Here is a 6,000-nt window from a genome sequence, read left to right on the forward strand (position 1 = left end):
ACAAAGACGAAACAGGGGGAGGAAAGAAAGAGAGGGGGGGAGATAGTGCTGCGACTCCCACAACCTTATTTATGTATTCTAGAAATGTTTCCATTTACACAACATTTTTTTATTTGAATTCTTTTACAGATGTGAGTGACGCTGGCACTCACTCACTCATATTTTGCGCATCTCTCACAGAGATGTTGGCATTTTTAGCAGATATTTTTGGGGATCTCTCACAGAGATGTTGGCACTCACAGGGTTAAATTGATTGGCAATTTCCGCCGTTCAACACCGGAAGTGACAGTTTGTGAAATTTGATTTGGTACTTGTGTATTTTGCCGGCGCCCATCGCATCGCATACCATTACGCATGCGATGGTATGCGGAGCGACGCGATTTCGTTGGTTAGTGTACGATGGCATACAATTTTCAAATTGTATGCCATTGTACATGGCATACAATGCCATACGATGCGATGCGATTAAACATTGTATAAGCACCCTAATGGGTGCTTACAATGTTAAATGCACCCCCACGCCACCCCCCCACTATAAACGTGAACCCGAAGCGTGGCGAGCGCAGCGAGCCCGCGAGGGGCGGCGGTACGCGTCCTACGACCTTTTCATACCCCCACTATCCACGTCGGCGTGGAGTTGAGAATATATAGTGTGGCGAGCGCAGCGAGCCACCGAGCCCGAAGCATGGCGAGCGCAGCAAGCCCTGCGAGGGGACGCGGATACCTGTGAAGCCCGCGAAGGGACGCGTTTATCTGTGAAGGTATCTGCGTCCCCTCGCGGGGCTCGCTGCGCTCGACACGCTTCAGGCCCGGTGGCTCGCTGCGCTCGCCACACTAGTCTGTTCTCAACTCCGACGTGGATAGTGGGGGTATGAAAAGGTCGTAGGACGCGTACCGCCGCCCCTCGCGGGCTCGCTGCGCTCGCCACGCTTCGGGTTCACGTTTATAGTGGGGGGGTGGCGTGGGGGTGCATTTAACATTGTAAGCACCCTTTAGGGTGCTTATACCATTTTTCATCGTATAGGGGGTCAAAATCGCGTCGCATCGCATGCCATCGGGTACATGGCATGCGATGCGATACGTTCATCGTACGATACTGAAATCGGGCGCCGCCAAAATACACAAGTACCTTTTGATTTTTTTGCTTATTAATCAATAAAATTCCATCCCAACTATCGTCTTTAACTCTGTATTTAATAATAGAGACAGGATGGACGTCAGCTTTCCAGAAGAGAACATATGGTAAAAAAAGAGCGAACAAGCTATTCTTACTGGTAAACAATAAGCAGAAATAAATACTTCATGGAGAATCTATTTTCCTTGCAATCCAACAGATAATCTTAACAAGTCATTGAAATTTTATGGGACAGTTATTTATAGAGCTCGGATGCGGCTCCGGATGCTTATTAAATATTTCACCGTCTATTTTATTGTTTAATAGACTGCACACCGCATTGCCTACTATTTCATAAAGGACTGACCTTTTCGATATGGATAATTGGCTGGTTTGTGAATAGGTTTGTATCAGGCCTGGCTACAGAGGGCACTGACATGTAACGTAGCTTCAAAAGACTTTGATTTTATTGTTATGAATGATGGATATTTTCAGCATTGACTGTATGTCATTGAAGTCGATTGAGACTCCAGTGCTTCTTGCTGCTATAATGGTAGAGGATTCATATAATGGGCATATGGTCCCATGAATAGTGGTTATAATATAGGTGCTATTATATGGAAGGATTAAAGGAACTGAAAACCACACTGCAGTCCTTTAAATTAGACCTCTGGATTAAAGCCCCATACACACTAGGCGATACTGTTAACAATATCGCTCGGAAAGGGGCTTCTGAGCGATATTGTTCACACTATAGTCTAGTGTGGACACTTAACATTGTTAACGATGCGTGCTCCCATGTGTCGTTAAGGATAAGTGATATCTACTGAACACACAGGTCAATTTGTTAATACAGCCAAACAACCTATGTTCAGCTGGACCCAGTGACGTCCCTGAACGGTTTTGGTGGTCGTTACCGTTCAGTGTACGGGCAATATCGGCCATCCGTGGCCACAGCCAATATGGTTAAATGTATCAGTCGCGCCCATGTTCATGTAGTGTGTATTCAAATAAAGTACTTGAAGAAATGCTTTGCTTGGCAGATGAAGGAGGTGGGATTTAGCGGCCTATGGATGCCTCATTGGATATGTCTTGATATCAGTGCCTCTTAAACAGTGAAAGCCTTAGATAGAGTTTGACACTTCTGCCCACTGAACGTAGATATACAGAAGAAAGCATACTTATTTATTTTGTGTGTTGCAGGATTATTGGAATTAACCAAATTTTTAGTCCAAATAAAACACTTTGTAAACAGTACCGTATTCATGAATCTGGGCTCCGTCCATTTCTAAATGGCACCGCCCTTCCTAAATGACTGCAAAAAAAGCAAATAACCCTGTATTGCAGCTTCAAACTCATCTAAATCTAACCGCCGTTGACAACTCGCAATCTATTACATTCAGCCCTGGGTCAAAGAAAAAGGCTGAGATACACGGACCTAAGGGTGGGGTCTTCTATAAGGGGCAACATCTTACTTTAGGCGCAATGGGGCAGATGTATTAAGCCTGGTGAAGAGATAAAGTGGAGATCAAGTGGAAGGAGATAACACACCAGCCGATCAACTGCGTTTGAAAAATTACAGTTGAGAGTTGATTGGCTGGTGCGTTATCTCTTTCCTCTGTATCACCACTTTTTCGCCACTTTATCTCTTCATCAAGCTTAATACATCTGCCCCTTTGAGTCATATGGAGAGACATGCGCTGAATAAACTTGTAACGTAAAATGAAAATACATGTTAGATTGAGGTATACAGATAATAATGAATGATGATGCAGGCGGATGGAAGAACTTGAAATAGTCCCCACTACAATTAACAATGACAGGGTATGGGCAGAGAAGGGAGAAGGACAGTCACTCTCCACAACCAAGACCATGGAGGGAATATGTCATTAGGCCAGCCCTATTAGGGTCGACATGCATTCCGTCGATCAGTAGTCATCAGGCCTTAGGGCAACACCTGAAATAGGTTGGCATGGCTAAAGTCAACAGGGTTGGAAGATCGACACCGACATTAGGTCGACAATGGCAAGATCAACAGTCAAAAGGTTGACACGTTTCATGTTTTTTGAGCCGACATGTGCCGACAGGTGGTATTTTATTCCCTACCATCCACTAGGGCGTGGAGTGTGCCGAGCGCAGCAAGGCACCATGCCCAAAGCATGGTGAGTGCAACGAGCCATGTGAGGGGACTCAGTACTCTATGACGGTGTCCATGATGACTATGTCAAAAAACTTGAAAAAACACATGTCGACCATGCCATTATCGACCTAATGTTTGTTTCGACCTTCCAACCTTATCAACCTTAGGAATTTTGACCTATTTCAGGTGTCGACCTACAGCCTGTCAACCTTCAGTGATCGACCTAATGCATGTCAACCTGAATTGGGTGGACCCAATGGCCCAAAGCTGCCTGGAGTTTGGAGATGTGAATAAGGTCTCATCTCTTTCACTTTCAGACAAAGAGTTGGGCTGGTGCATTTGTCCAATGTGGTTCCAGTGTATAGGTAAACTTGCAATACAGGAATTGATCTGTAATTAAACCTGCATGTGCATGGTCACCAATTTGCTGATTGACCCACAGAGGACTGATGTGAGATAGACTGAGTCATAACCAGGAGATGGGCGGAGAGGTATGGGATGATTTAATAATTTCCGAACACCATGCTTCAGATAAACATGGAGTTACATACGTAAAAGCCAAGCACAGTGGTCCAATGAGGGGGTTTCTGAGTGCCCAGAAACTTTCATTGACAAACCAAACTTTCCCCAGAGTTACAGGCATACCCCCTCACAGCGTATTATCACTTTTGTGGGTTTAGGGAGAGGGGGCCAATATAACGCCATATGAGAATAGAGTTATTTTAGCTCCATCCCCATCTACACAGGCAGGGCCGCCAGCAGGGGGGTGCTGTGGGTACAGCTATCCTGGGCCCTGGCCTCTGGAAGGGCCTGGGCAGCTCATTTTGCACACTGCAACCCCCCCTCCCCCGACTGCCTTCACTGTGCTGCCTGCTTCTTCAATGCAGGATGCCGGTGGCAAATTAAAATGCTGCCAATCAGAGCTTGTGTACCATTAGCCGATCAGATCAGCTGCCGGTACACAAGCTCTGATTGGCTCACCAATTGGTGCTGCATTTTAATTGGCCGCGGGCATCCTGCATTGAAGAAGCCTGTGCTTCGGGACCTGTGGCAGGAGTCGGGCGGTAAGTGAAGGGAGGAGGGGAGCCCAGAGGGGCCCATACTGGAAATCAGTCCCGGGCCCCAAAATTCCCAGTGGCAGCCCTCTACACAGGCACTCAAATTTCGCCCTTGCAAGAAAATTGGGCCCAGTCCCTCACGTGTGTGTGTGTGTTTTTGCTGGGGATGTAGTATGCTTTAAAATATATTACCCGTCAGAAAATCCTGAGAAAATGCCAGTGGTCACTTGTACCATGCACTGCTCCAAGTATTCACTGGGCTTACTGATGATTTAATCAATAGCGAGTGTCATTCACTACCGCAGCTGGAGATGAAAATCCTCTTTGACAGATATAAAGATTTACAGTGCAAGCCCTTGTAGTCTGCCATTTACGATATACAGTCCCACAAGGACTTGACATAAAAAAATCTGTTGATCTTTCATCTGCTACTTGTTACTGGGCTGTAAAATGCATCTTAATAAAACATCACATCCTCAGTGAACAAGATCAGAGAGGTTATTCGGGAAACTTAAACAGGACGCTATTTATTCCACATTAAGATTTTTTGACAACTTTATTTTGAGGAAAAAATGGATAAAATCAGTGGGGAGAAAAAAACAAGTCAATTATGCAGTCATTAAAGCAGACAGGGACAGTTTGGTAACATAGGGATTATCCTGATTACAGGGAAAATTAGGATTAGCTAAAGCTCTAATTAGCACCTGCCAGTTTAAGAAAATGATCCTTTGGTAATCAACGACAAATTACTTAATGGGAACTTTATGGGGAAAATGTACTAAAATGGGCATTCTATTGAACATTCTATCAGATTCTACATCTAATTTAGTTAGCACCTTCTAGATAGATATAGGGGGGTATTCAATTGACTGTCCCAACAGCCGCGACGCTGGCCCGTTTTCATTTTGTTCGACAACATATCGACAGGTGGGATTCAATGTCCGGCTTGGCTTTTGGCGAAAAGGGGGCGTGTCCGCGTAAATGGCCGTGGATTGTCGAGATTCGGGACAATTGACAGCCGATGTTGACAAAATGGGGCCGACAGTTTTTAAAGTCGGACCCGTTCTGTCAATCTACCTCTTCAATGCTGTCGGGCGGGACAGCATTGAATAGGCGCCCACCGCTATTTCCTCTGTCGGAAATAGCAGCAGGGATTGAATACCCCCTTAATCTGATTGTTTGCTATGGGCGGATACATAGCTGTACCTCCATATACCGGGGTATGAAAAGGCCCCATATAATGAATCTAAAACTGCACATCTTTTTTGGGGAAAGGCTCACTGTGTCTCTATGATCACTTTATGACACCCTGAAGGGAGGCCTACTGGGGAAACAAAAGGCAAGGTGATAATCTGAGCAGCATAGGAGAGCTGAGTGACCAGACCGGTAAGAGTAGGGACAGTCTGGGCAGAGGGACAACAGGGGCATGACCCGTTGGGTGTTCCTGTGGAGTGTTCCTTTGCGGTTCATAGAGGTTTTCTTAATTTCCTTTATTGATCTTCCATCTTTATTGGATCATGTTGGACCAGGAAAGAAGGAATATATTGTAGAATGAAAGTGTATGGAGGTACCATACAAGTTCATTATTGTCATGTTTCATTTTATTTTACGGGGGGGGGGGGGGGGGGCTGACACTAAGGCATCATTATTTATTTATCACTTAATATTGGCAGTAGAATGTGTCAGTA

This window comes from Crinia signifera, chromosome 2 (genome assembly GCF_055691185.1).
Source record: "Crinia signifera chromosome 2, ASM5569118v1, whole genome shotgun sequence".
Taxonomy (NCBI): domain Eukaryota; kingdom Metazoa; phylum Chordata; class Amphibia; order Anura; family Myobatrachidae; genus Crinia; species Crinia signifera.